The sequence below is a fragment of the Triturus cristatus genome, chromosome 7 (assembly GCF_964204655.1).
Source record: "Triturus cristatus chromosome 7, aTriCri1.1, whole genome shotgun sequence".
Taxonomy (NCBI): domain Eukaryota; kingdom Metazoa; phylum Chordata; class Amphibia; order Caudata; family Salamandridae; genus Triturus; species Triturus cristatus.
Window position 1 is genome coordinate 1,169,115,907 of NC_140590.1, and position 14,345 is coordinate 1,169,130,251.

Sequence of the window (14,345 nt, forward strand, 5' to 3'; positions counted from 1 at the left end):
AGGCTGAGAAGTGTGGTATCAAACTTCTCAGCACATTAAACCCACACTGATGCCAGTGTTCGATTTAATGTACCAAGCACCACAGAGGGCATCTTAGGCCCCCTGAAACCTAACCTATAATCCATGTCTGGTCTGAGAGTCTGCCTAGGCTGCCAAACAGCAGACATGTTGCTGGACCCCTGGGTAGGAGAGCCCCTACTCTCCTGGGCCTGCAACAATGCACATCCTGGGCGAGATGCTAGATCTCCTCCCCCAGGATGGGCAGGGGGAAGCTTCAAAGGCATGCCACCTCTGTGAGCTTCCCCAGGCCCCTTGCACCCCCCCCCCCCCACTCTGGAGGGAAGCTTGGCCGGAAACCTCAAATAAGGACAGTGGATGTGCCAGCCTGCCAACCCCACCCCTCAGGTTGGGGAGGCGAGGTGAAGCACATCTCCAGGCGCTCGCCATCTTGAAGATGGGAGGCCCAACCCAATCAGGACTAGGCTGCTGCCCCCCTCCCACAGGAGAGTGGCAGAATAGGGGGTGTACCCACCCCAGGACAGGGACCCATTGGTCCCTGCCCTTTACCTACCTGTAATGCCCCTAAATCTAGTATTTAGGGGCACCCTGAACGTTCCTTCCCCAGATTCCAAAATACAAAGAAGAGCAAGAAGAAAGAAGACCTGCCCTGCAGCTGCTAAGAAGAGGAAGACACCAACTGCTTTGGCCCCAGCCCTACCGGCCTGTCGACCCTCGAACCTGATCCTGCTCCAACCCGGCATCTCTTGTGGCCAGCAACCTCACAAACCCCGGAGGACCTGGCTACCTTCTGGCTCTAAGTCCCTGGACTCCCATGAGCAGAGGCTCTGCTCAAACTCAGAATCTAATCCCTGGCATCAGCCCGGAACGGCGAGCCCTTCATACTCTGCACTCGCCAAGCCTGGGTTGTGTCAGAGTGAACAAAGATCACGAGGATGACCCCACTGCGACTGTGACACCGAGTCCTGCACCCAAGGACTTCCCTCGACTCTCCTGACAACGCCTGCAGCCTCAGAACCAGGTGCCCCACCCCCCCCCCCAAACCCCCCCCCCCCAACCGCGATCAACAGAGGGTAATATTTTCCGACACCAAAAGGCACCCCTGCACCCGGCGGCCCCCTGTGCCCAACTCCGGGGTAACTACCTATCCTCCAACTACCCAACTTACCTCTTGAAGTGGTGGTGGCACCTGAAGAATCTACGTCCCCGTGCTTGCAGTCTTTTTCTGAACCGGACCTTTCCCATTGAAATCAATTGAGCGCCCGACGGCTCAAAAGCACCCTGCACCCAGCCGCCTGAGTGGCCCTGGCAGTGTAACCTTTGCCCCTATCTACTTCCCCATTTGCCCTGAGCAAGTGACCAGGTGCCCAGCTCCCACAGCCGTGTGGCCTGCTAGTCAGCAGCCACCAACCAAGGCCCCCCTGCTTCCCATAGGATAACATTGGGCCTAACTCTCTCTGCACCCGGCTGCCCCTGTGCCGCTGAGGGTGTAACTACTGAACCTACCTGACCCTGGGAGACTCCTGAGTCTGTGCCCAGGACCTTAACTTTGCCAGTCGAGTACTTACCTTGCAGTCGATAACTCAATTTTCTCCATAGGGTAACATTGACTGGTTTCTTCTGAAATTTCTTGTAAGTGTGGAGTTTCGTAAAATAATCAGCAAAAATCAGCCGAGTAACAAAAACGAAAATACTCACATGCTATTAGGTGAGCTCACAGTGCTGGATCTTGGTGCCCAGCACTGACCCTGAAAAATATTCATAACCGTACTTACCAGTAACCCAATTTTCTTCCATAGGAAACCATTGACTGTTTTTCTGTGAAATTTCTCATATAAGTGTCGATTTCTGCAAACTTTAATTATTCTTTAAAAATCGTAGAAATTGTGAAAACGTATTTTCTTACCTGTTTTGGATAAAGGTCCCAGTACTGAGTCTAGGCACCCGGTACTGGATTACAAAAGTAACGAGAACATACTATACCTGCAACTTGAATTTTCTTCCATAGGGAACCATTGACAGAAAATATTTCATAGAAAACAAAGTGTCAACTTTTAAAATAGTAAAATATTGTCTAAAAATCACAACAGTAACTAAGTCGACTTTTATCACTTGTTTCTAAGTACAATCCTGCAAGGAATAATGAAAGAAAACATTGCCAGCACAAGGGCTGCATTGTAGGAACTTTAGTGTGGAAAGCTGAAAAGCTAATCCACATAAACACTTCGATAAACTGGCACTGTGCCTTTAAGGCAGCCATGACCCCCAGCTTCCCATCATGCCTCTGGGGTGACCGTTCGGTCAGTTCTTTCCGGCTCCTTCTGTCAGGACCCTGGTTACTTCAGCTCTACTTTTTTTCTGATTTCTGTCAGAAAATACTTACATTTCTGGGTTAAAACCTTTTTTACTTCGACGTCTTTTTGGTGTTGGAGTATTTCTCTACTGTTTTTTAGAGAGTTGGGCATTGTTTCTTAGCAGCAATGCCCTCTCTTTTTGACCCTTGCCCCTCCTGTGGCAAGAAGAAGGCTAAAGCAGATTCCCATCCTGTCTGTATTTTATGCCTTCCTTCTGATCATGATCCTAAAACCTGCCAGCATTGCCAGCTGCTGTCCAAGAGAACTCTTGAAGGACAGGGAGAGGATTCGCCTCTATGGGCTGGCTGAGAAGAGAAGATCACCTTATAGAAGCAGGTCACCGAGGAAGGAGAGGCCATCTAGAAGTAAGATTACAGTATGCTGTCCTTCGGGCTCGGCGCCTCAAATCCCTTCATCGGCAACGAAAATGTCGGCGAGAAGACCATCGACGGCGAGCTCGCTGCCGAGAGAACACCGGTCGTCGTCGAAGAAAGGTACGTTGAATCCTCCGCCGTCGTCAACCCGGCGACGATTGGCGTCGAGGAGTCGCTCTCCGTTGGTGCGGGCTCGCCCAGCGTCGAGAGGCAAATCGCCGTCGAGGCGGCGTTCGACGTCGAGACAGGCTCCGCCGTCGCAGGGTTAACGGCGATCGGCGTCGAAGCATACATCTCAGTCGACGTCAACCAGGCAACGATCGACGTCGAGACACGCCTCATCACCGGAGGCTAGACATTCGTCACCCATGTCAGCATCCAGGCGGCATTCGACGTCAAAGGCTAGATCCTCGCCGACGACGAGGCATTCGACGTTGAGACCAATTGTGAAATATTCCAAACGTTGTTCGCAGTCGAGACGGCGATCTCCGTCGACGACGTGAAATGTCCCGCTCTCGGCTCCATTGATTTCTAACAGGCGGTCAGCATCAAGGGAAAGATCGACGTTGAGAAGGATTTCTCCGTCGAATTGCTCATCGTTGAGGTCTCCCGCACACAACCTCTAAGGTGAAGTCTATGGGCTCCAGGCGTTCGACGTCGTACCATACAACGTCGAAGCACACAGAGAGATCAACGTCAAGGAGACGATCAGGTTCAGGGGACTCACCAGTAAGGGTGACACAGAGCCGGTCAACGTCAAGACACTCCATCAACATCACATCGCTCATCTTGATGGCGATCGCGCTTCAGAAGCCACAGAGAGTACTCCTACTCTATTTGGAGCTCACCCTGGACGATTGCGTCATCACACAGTGCTTCTGCTCATTCACAGGAGCCTACAAGATCACCGCCAAGAGGTTCTCCAAGTAGACAGCGTTCTCCTTCCATCCATCTTTCTCCCAGATGGCTGCAACCTCTTCATCATTGGCAGACAGTACCCACAGGTCACGCTCAACGGCCTGGGGAATTCTCTAGCCCGCTACAGAGATCTCCCTTACAATGTCTTGTGCAGGAAGTGGACAGATCACCCACCACTCGGTCCAGAGAACACCGAGGCAGATCCCCTGAACGCAGGTCGACTCAGGGGCATCAGAAAAGACGGCGTACACCGTCTTGGTCGTCCTCTTCGAGACAGTCATCCACAAGGAATTACTCACCTACCCTGACGAATAGTCCCCCTTCCAGAGTGTCGCCCATTGATGATGTGAACACTTTTCATGATGTTCTCACCAGAGGAGCTCAGAAGCTGGGCATCACCATGTCAGCTACTCAGACGACCACGTCCATTATTTTCGAGACTCTCCATCAAAAGTCTGCGGCTAGACCATTGCTCCCTTTGGTCCCTGGGATAATTGAGCCGGTAATGGATGTCTTCCTAGCCCCATCATCGGCTAAAGCAGCTCCAGCACGGATCATAAAAAAATACAAGCCAGCTGCATCGGATCCTCTTTTCCTTAGATCGGATCCACCTCCGGATTCTGTCATTATTGCAGTAGCGAAAAAGACGCATGAAGTGGCATCTTCCTCCTCCGCTCCTCCGGATAAAGAGAGTAGAGCACAAGATTCTTGGGGACGGAAGGCTTGTGGCTCGGCAGCGTCTTCTCCACAAGTGTCCAACGCTGCGGCCCTGCTGGGTCGTTACTACAGGTCCCTATGGGATTCACTGGAACGCTTTAGAGACAAACTTCCAAAGGATGATCTACAAGCAGGACTTCTCTGAAATCATTCAGGAAGGTGCTCTGGTGGCCAACCAGGTAATCAGCGCTGCAGCACATGGTGTATCTCTGGCAGCTCACTCTTATGCACATGGCATATGAGCACAACGATCTTCCTGGTTGCGCCTTACAGCGTTAAAACCGGATGCACAGCAGCGTATACTGAATCTCCCTTTTTCTGGCACTTCACTGTTTGGGGCCCACATAGACGAAGAAATTGCGAGAATGAAGGCCGAATTGGACACCTTAAAGGCGGTGGGCCTGGAGAAGAAAAGGGAGATTAGGAAGCGGTACAGGCCCTACAATCGGAGAGGTAACCAACAGAGAGTTCAAACCCCCTTAATGGTCGCAAAACAAACAGGGTAAATCCCAATACCAAGTCCAACGCTCCTCAAGGGGAAGAGGAGGACATCAACAGCAGTTCTCCTCCGCAACAAAAACTCCAGGGAAGCAATGAGTCTCTGCTTCCTCTAGCACCGTTGCACACTCCAGTGGGAGGAAGTATAGCAAGTTACATTCAAGAGTGGCGCAACATAACAAGAGATCAGTGGGTGCGAAATATACTAGAAAATGGGTACGCACTACGCTTTTGTGTGTCCCCAAGAGACATTCCTCCGGTAAATTCTTGTCAGCTACATCTAGATCTCCTGCGTCAGGAAGTGTCGACCCTTCTCGAGAAACGAGCAATAGAAGAGGTCCCTCCTGCACAGAGAAGAAAGGGAGTTTACTAAAGATACTTCCTTGTTCAGAAAAAAGACCAACCGAACAAGTTCAGACCTATGTTAGATCTACGTGCTCTGAACAAATACATCAAAAAGGAAAAGTTTTGGATATTGGCGTACCATCAAATATTCCCACACCTACAAAAAGGCGATTGGATGTGTTTGGTGGACCTCCAAGATGCGTATTTTCAAATTCCAATCACAACACGACATCGCAGGTTCTTGCGATTCATGGTGGGAACAAGACATTACCAGTTCAAAGTCTTACCCTTCGACCTAAAATCAGCTCCAAGGGTATTCACGAAATGCATGGCTGTTGTAGCAGCAGCATTACATCGCCAAGGCCTGTTTGTGTATCCATACCTAGATGACTGGCTGTTGAAGGGATCATCTCCTCACATGGTGCAGGAACACCTTCACATCTGCATGAATCTCCTTCAGCGCTTAGGCTGCACGTCAATCTGGACAAATCGATCCTTCAACCGACTCAATCACTCCACTATCTGGGCGCCAATATCATTTCCGACCTCGGAAAAGTGTTTCCTTCGGCGGAGAGACTGTCATCAATGAGAGACAAAGGCAACATCATCCTTCAAACTCATCAGCCATCAGTGAGACAGGTGGCTTCTCTACTGGGCTAGATGGCCTCCTGCATTTTTCAAGATCTAGAGGACAAATGGGATCAATCCTCGGGTCAGTGGAACGACAGGATTCTCCTCTCTCCTGCAGTCCATTCTCTGTTGGCTACAACCACAGAACCTTCTGGTGGGAGTCCCTTTTCAACAACCTTTGCCAGAGCATTCCCTGATGCATCACTTCAGGGCTGGGGAGCACATCTGGGTCATCTGCAAACTCAAGGCAGATGGACCAACAGAGAACAGGAATATCACATCGATATGCTGGAACTGCAGGCGGTTCATTTAGCCCTCAAGGCTTTTCAGCTGTCAATTCAATCCGGGTCGGTCCTAGTACAAACGGACAATACAACCACCATGTATTATCTGAACAAACAAGGTGGAACACGCTCTCGCCCTCTGTCTCTCGAATCCCAGGCGATCTGGCACTGGCTGCTAGCCAGGAACCTATCGATCACAGCAGTCCATCTGCCGGGAGAAAAGAACGTACGAGCAGACGCCCTCAGTCGTCACTTCCAAGAGCAAGAAGACTGGGTGCTCAAAGACGAAGTGGTGGAGGACATTTTTCATCAATGGGGTCATCCCTTCATCGACCTCTTTGCAGACGATCAAAATAGAAAATGCCATGCCTTCGCATCCAGGTTTTACCGACCAGGAACGAGGGTGAATGCGCTTTTGATAGATTGGTCAGGGACGTTTGCATACGCCTTTCCATCCCTCCCTCTCATTCCGAAGGTGGTGGCCAAACTCCTGCGATCCAGAATGAAGATGATACTCATAACACCAGACTGGCCTCGCCAATGGTGGTATCCGGACCTGTTGCAACTCTCGGTTCGCCGGCATCGGAGACTTCCGTGCAGGCTGGACCTTCTCACCAAAATGGGAGAGAAGATTCTGCATCCCAGCCTTCCCTCGCTCAGCTTAACAGCATGGCTCCTGAAATCCTGCAGTACAGACATTTGAACCTTCCTCAAAGCTGCATGGACATTTTAATGGAGTCAGAGACCTTCCACAAGAACTTCAAACTCTCTTAAGTGGAAAAGGTTTTACTTGTGGTGTATCCGTAATGGTTGGAGTCCAGTGAACGGGCAAGAGGAGGTAATCTTGCCGTATCTACTCTACCTGGCCAAATGTGGTTTGAAGTGTTCATCCATAAAAGTACATTTGGCGGCCATCACAGCATATCGTAAATCACCTAACCAACCTTCTTTCTTTCAACTTCAGGTGGTCAAGGACTTCCTACAGGGGTTGAAGAAGGTTTATTCCCCCGTTCGACCTCCTTGGGAGTTGAATATAGTCTTGTCTAAATTGATGGGACCTCCATTTGAATCCATTCATAAGGCTACATTGCAACACCTTACTTGGAAAGCAGCTTTTCTTGTAGCAATTACATCAGCACACAAGCCCTCTGTTCTAAAGAACCCTATATGGTTTTCCACCATCATAGGGTGGTTATGCAAGGTCACCCTTCCTTCCTGCCCAAGATTGTGTCCGAGTTCCATGTTAATCAGACGATTTCTTTACCCTCTTTCTTTCCCAATCCTACCACTCCAGCTGTAAGGTCTCTTCATTCGCTAGACATCAAGAAGGTTCTTAAGTTTTATTTGGATGCAACGAAATCCATTAGAAAAGCTGATCAATTGTTTGTCATCTATGGCTCTGTTAGGACAGGCTTCCCAGCTTCTAAAAGATAGTATCTTGCATAAAGTTGGCCTACCAAATAGCATATAAGCCTCTGTTTGCCTCCCCTAAAGCTCACTCTACTAGGGGCAAGGCTGCTATGGTTGCATTTCTTCACAATGTACCGATGGCCGAGATTTGCAAGGCTGCAACTTGGAAATCGGTACATACGTTTACCAGGCATTACTGTCTGGATTCGGACTCCAGGGCAGATACCCATGTGGGCCAGGCCTCCTTGAGGAATCTGTTTCAATGCTAACCTTTTGGAGTCTGTGTAGGCCTTATGGCTGTTATGTATCTTAATGGTACTAGGGTTTACTTGCCCGTAGGATGAGGGGGATGGGCTTTCTATTCTATTCATGTGCTTATGACTATTGATGAGGATCCCCTGGAAGAGAAGGATAAGTTACTTACCTGTAATCCTAGTTCTCTTCCGGGAGTATCCTCATCAAAGTCATAAACAACCCACCCGCCTCCCCGGGCAAGTGAACATGATACATGCAATTCTTTGTGAAATGGTCTGCGGATATCTGCAAAGAACTGACCTAACTGTCACCCCTGTGGCATGATGGGAAGCTGGGGGTCATGGCTGCCTTAAAGGCACGGTGCCAGTTTATCTAAGTGTTTATGTGCGTTAGCTTTTCAGCTTTCTACACTGTTTCTACAATGCAGCCCTTGTGCTGGCAATGTTTTCTTTCATTATTCCTTGCAGGATTGTGCTTTCTGCTGTATATTAAAGCAGTTTTCAAAGACTTTCTTTCTCCCTGCTTTATTGGAATGTATTTATGTACATGAGAATTCATTGCAACATTGCTCAGCATATCTATGGGAGGCTGCATTGTGTGTGTGTGTGTGTGTGTGTGTGTATGTATATATATATATATATATATATATATATATATATATATATATATATATATATATATATATATATATATTTTACCTACTGGCGGTCGCCAGTAGGTAGTTATAGTTAGGACCACGTTTCCATAGGAAATCCGCAACATTCTATTTTGAATAACTTTGGCGCCGGTCGACGAATCCTCGCGAATTTTTCAAAATAGGTGGGGCGCTACGCTCCGCTCCGACCCTGAAAGTCTCGGGGTGATTCGTCAAGCGGGGGCTGAGATAAAAGGGGGGTCCCAAAACGCGTTTTTCCTATGCATTTTTCCATAGGACCTCTAGACAGGGCTACAGCCCGAACGGCTGAACAGAATTACTAGAAATTTGGCAGAGAGGTAGTCCTCAGGTCAAGGAAGTGCCTTTTGTAGGTTTGGTGTAAATCTGTTCTGTAGATTCTGAGAAAATAGCCTTTAAATCAATATATATATCTGAGCCAGCTTACGGTGCGCTTACGGTACGCTTACCGTACGCGTACGGTGGCGTGCGCGAGCGCGATTCTGATTGGCTGTTACATCTAAGTAAACATTCGAATCGGTCGAAACCAGGAAGCGGCGGCCGCCATTTTCTCTCTCGCACTCTGAGGGGGGGGCTGTAAACAAAGGCAAAAAACATAAAGGGGCTGTTTAGACAGCGCCCATGCACATAGCCATGTTAGTTGAGTCCTCAAAGATCCCCCAAGGCCAAAAACGGTAAATTTTTATTTTTTGAAAATTTCGCCGATTACGCTTACCGTACGCGTACGGTGCGCTTACGCTAAAAATTTTAATAAAAAAAAAAAAAACACTCTCTGTGCATGGCATATTATTGTCATCACTTACAAATTAAATTAAACAGATTACCTATCACAGGGAAGCGCATAATATGTCCTCCATGTGCGCACTGTGCGTAACGTGGGCACGCGGTACGCGTAGCGCACTGCGTGCCCACCTTGCGTGTATAGCACTAACTGCGTAAAGTGGGTGCGCGAAGCGCACCGCGTGCTCACTGTGCGTGCACGGTGCGCGAAGCGCACCGAGCGCGCACGGAACGAACTGTGTTAAGTGGGCGTGCACGCCACGAATGGCGTAAAGTAACTTAGCATTTAAAAAACCGTACAAATTCACTGAAAAAACCATAGGTTTCACACACGTTATAGTTAGGAATTAGCATTTAAAACACCTTGCTAATTCAATGAAAAAACCATAGGTTTCACACATGTTATAGTTAGCTGGAAATTTTACTGATAAAAAACCAATGAAATTCCCCCGTTATAGTTACTGTAGGCAACTATAACTCACGCGACCGTAATCCTCTGCTGATGACATATGTGTCTTTATGAAAAAAAAAAATTTGTAAAATATGTATAGCTAAAATTTAATGGAAGAAGACATGGGCAAATAAGTGTCTAAATACAGTATTAGCATCAGCAGAGGATTGCGGTCGCGTGAGTTATAGTTGCCTACAGTAACTATAACGGGGGAATTTCATTGGTTTTTTATCAGTAAAATTTCCAGCTAACTATAACATGTGTGAAACCTATGGTTTTTTCATTGATATATATATATATATGGGTTTCACATATATGTGATATGTTTCCGGGGTGCCGCACGTGGGCGGGAATATTCCGGGGTCCCGGACATGGGCGGGAATATTCATGTGCTTATGACTATTGATGAGGATCCCCTGGAAGAGAACCTGTTTTTCCTCCATAGGATAACATTGACAATTTTTCTTCCAAAAAGTTTCCAAGTGTGGAGTTTTGAAATCTAAAAATATTCTTTAAAAATTGCACGAATAACCAAAACGTATTTTCTTACCTGTTTGCAGGAATTGTCCCAGTGCTGAATCTAGGTATCCAGCACTGAGTTGGAAAAATAACGTAAAAAGTAACTTACCTGTAATTTATTGAAAAAACCTATTCATTTCAACGTACTGTATTTGCTAAGTATTGCAACCTACTGCATCCCCTGTAAATCAAACGAAGTACAATTCCTATTGCATTTTCAAACTGTGCTACATTCAGCAACTTATTACTGTAAAGTATTTCATGCTTACCTGTGCCAGGCTTGCTTGGTTCTACAAATAACAGTATATTTTTTATACAAAAACAATTTGTCTAGAGTTCAGTCCTTGAGTGTGTGAATTCATTTGCTGACTGTGTACAAATACTTAACACTGTCCTCTGATACTGCCTTACTGCTTGACCACTCTACCACAAATAGAGAGTAAGGTTGTGAGAAAGTGGCTCTGTATATACTGTTCCCAAATAGGTACAGTGTGTACAGAGTCCACAGTCCCCAGAGGTTTGGCAGAGGTTAAAGTTAGATATAATCTTACTCTCTAAAGTGGTAGCTTGGTCGAGCAGTAAGGCAGTATCAGAGGACAGTGTAAAGCACTTGATGTACACACTCAGTCAGCAAATGGTCTCACACACTCAAGAACTGAACTCTAGGCCAATGGTTTATACATAAAAGTATATGGTTGTTTTAATTTAGAACCAACAATGGGTATCAAAATATACTTTCTCAGAATGAGATGCTTTAGTTAAATACTTTGCAATAGGCAATTGACTTTTGAATGTAATAGTGACAGTTTTTTGCAATAGGCAACACAATTTCAAACTCAATAATACATTGCGCTCAATGTGAATTTCAAGTTAAATGCAATTGATTACTTTTAGGATTACTTATCTAACTCTAGGACTGGATCCTAGATTCAGTCCTGGGACAGTTCCTCGAAACAGGTGAGTAAATACAATTTAGTTACTGTTGTGATTTTTAAGCAATATTTTGGTATTTTAAAACTTGACACAAACTTTTTCTAATTAAATTACCAATGTTATCCTATGGAAGGAAATTCACTTAGCAGGTAAGCGGGGTTATTGTTACTTTTTATAGCTCAGTGTTGGATCCTGGATCCACTACTAGTGTACCACCTGTAAGCAGTTGAGAGAATGCGTTCAGGTTATACAGACGATTTTCAACGAATACTTATAAGTTTGCAAAATCGACTCAAACCTTTTCAGCAAAAACTAGGCAATGTTATCCTATGGAAGGAAATTCAAGTTGCAGGTAAAGTATGTTCTCGTTACTTGTGTAATCCAGTGCTGGGCTCCTAGGCTCAGTACTGGGACATCTATCTAAAACAGGTAAGTAATTACGTTTTCACAGTTGGTACGATTTTTAAAGAATATTTGTAGTTTGCAAAAATCGACAGAAGAAATTTCACAGAAAAAGTCAATGGTTTCCAATGGGACAAAATTGAGTTAGTGGTAAGTATGGTTGTAATTACTTTTCAGGGTCAGTGCTGGGCACCAAGATCCAGCACTGGGATCGCTACTAATAACAGGTGAGTATTTTCGATTTCGTTACTCGGTTGATTTTAGGTGAATATTTTAAAGTTTAGAAACTCCACACTTATTAATTTCCAAGTGAAACCAGTCAATGTTACCCTATGGAAGAAAAGAGTTATCGGCTTTTGGGTAAGTAGTCAACTGGCAGAGTTATGGTTCTGAGCATAGACTCAGGGGTCTCCCAGGGTCAGGTAAGTACAGTTGTTACACCCTCAGCGGCACAGGAGCAGCCGGGTGCAGAGTTAGGTAGGCCCAATGTTATCCTATGGGAGGCAGGGGGCCCGTGGTTGGTGGCTGCTGGCTAGCAGGCCACGCGGCTGTGGGAGCTGGGCTCCTGGTCACTTGCTCAGGGCAAATGGGGAAGTAGATAGGAGAAGAAGTTGCACTGCCAGGGCCACTCGGGCGACTGGGTGCAGTGTGCTTTTGAGCCGTCGGGCGCTCAATGGATTGCAATAGAGAAGCTCAAGAACGAACAAAGGCTGCAAGCTCGGGGACGAAGATTCTTCAGGTGCCACCACCACTTCGAGAGGTAAGTTGGGTAGTTGGAGGATAGGTAGGTACCCAGGAGTTGGGCACAGAGGGCCGCAGGGCGCTGGGTGCAGGGGTGCCTTTTGATGTCTGGAAATCTTACCCTCTGTTGTTCGTGGTTGGGAGGGTCCCTGGTTCTGAGGCTGCAGGCGACGTCAGGAGCGTTGAGGTGGGTCCTTGAGTGCCGGATTTGGGGTCACAGTCGCCGTGGGGACGTCCTTGTGGTCTTTGTCCACTCCAACACAGGCCAGGCTTGGCGGGTGCAGAGTGTGCAGGGTTCGCGGTTCCTGGCTAATGCGAGGGTTCAGTTACTTGCTTTGAGCAGTGCCACTGCTCGTGGGAGTCCCAGATGCTCAGTCACAAGGTTGCCAGGTCCTCCGGGGTTTGTGAGGTTGCTGGCCACGGGAGATTCCGGAATTTAGCAGGAGCAGGTTCGAGGGTCGACAGGCTGGTAGGGCTGGGGCCAAAGCAGTTGGTGTCTTTCTCTTGTTAGCAGCTGCAGGTCGTCTTGCTTCTTGATCTTCTTTGCTGTTTTGGAATCTCGATCTAAGGAAGGAAGGTTTAGGGTGCCTCTAAATACTAGATTTAGGGGCGTTACAGGGAGGTAAAGGGCAGGGACGAATGAGTGCCTGCCCTGGGGTGGGTACACCACCTATCCTGCCACTCTCCTGTGGGAGGGGGGCAGTAGCCTAGTCCTGATTGGGCAGGGCTTCCCATCTTTAAGATGGCGAGAGCCTGGAGATGTGCTTCACCTCGCCTCCCCCACTTGAGGGGTGGGGTTGGCAGAGGCTGGCACACCCCCTTTCCTTCCTTGGGGTTTCCGGCCAGTCTTCACACCAGAGTGGGGGTCAGATCCGGTAGGGGCCAGTTGCTGAGTACTGCAAGTGGCCTGGAGAAGCTCACAAAGGTGGAATGCCTTTGAAGCTTCCCCTGCCCATCCTAGGGGAGGAGACTTGGCACCTCACCCAGGATGTGCATTGTTGCAGGCCCAGGAGAGCAGATGTCTCTCTACCCAGGGGTCCAGCAACATGTCTGCTGGGTGGCAGCCTTGGCAGCCCCTCAGACAAGACGTGGATTGTAGGTTAGGTTCAGGGGGCATCTCTAAGATGCCCTCTATCGTGCATCTTACAGTAAATCCCACACTGGCATCGGTGTGGGTTTACTGTGCTGAGAAGTTTGATATTAAACTTCTCAGTCTTCAGTGTAGCTATCATGGTGCTGTGGAGTTCGTGTTGACCTCCCAGCACCATATACTCTTAATGGCAGCACTGCACTTACAGTGCCCAGGAATGGACCTGGGTACTGTAGGGGCACAGTGCGAGAAAGTGGCTCTGTATATACTGTTCCTTAATAGGTACAGGGTGTACAGAGTCCACAGTCCCCAAGGGTTTGACAGAAGCTAAAGTTAGATATAACCTTACTCTCTAAAGTGGTAGCTTGGTCGAGCAGTAAGGCAGTATCCGAGGACAGTGTAAATCATTTGTTGTACACACTCAGTCAGCAAATGGTCTCACACCCTCAATAACTTGACTCTAGGCCAATGGTTTATATATAAAAAATATATGCTTGTTTTATTTTAGAACCAACAATTGGATTTAAAATATACTTTCTCAGAATGAGATGCTTTATATAAATACTTTTGCAATATGCAATTGACTTTTGTAAACAGTTACAAGTGGTTGCAATGCATTGAGCTCAATGGAAATTTCAAGTTATTTGCAACAGATTACTTTTAGGATTACTTTTGGAATTCCAGGACTGGATCCTAGATTGTCCTGGGTCAGTACTTGGAATCAAGTGATGAAAGTCGACTTAATTACTATGATGATTTTTAAACAATATTTAGCTATTTTAAAAGTGGACACTTAAAAGATATTTCAAAGAAAACAGTCAATGATTCCCTATGGAAGAAAATTCAAGTTGCAGGTACAGTATGTTTTCGTTACTTTTGTAATCCAGTACTGGGTGCCTAGACTCAGTACTGGGACCTTTATCCAAAACAGGTAAGTAATTACGTTTTCAGAT

At 47.1% G+C, this 14,345-nt stretch overlaps 1 protein-coding gene across 1 annotated transcript in view; it reads left to right on the top strand.

The window, feature by feature from the left end:
* The window catches only part of SRCAP (Snf2 related CREBBP activator protein), a 1,742,136-nt gene that overhangs the window by 1,137,866 nt on the left and 589,925 nt on the right, over positions 1–14,345 (top strand). The gene's annotated exons all lie outside the window — the stretch shown is intronic.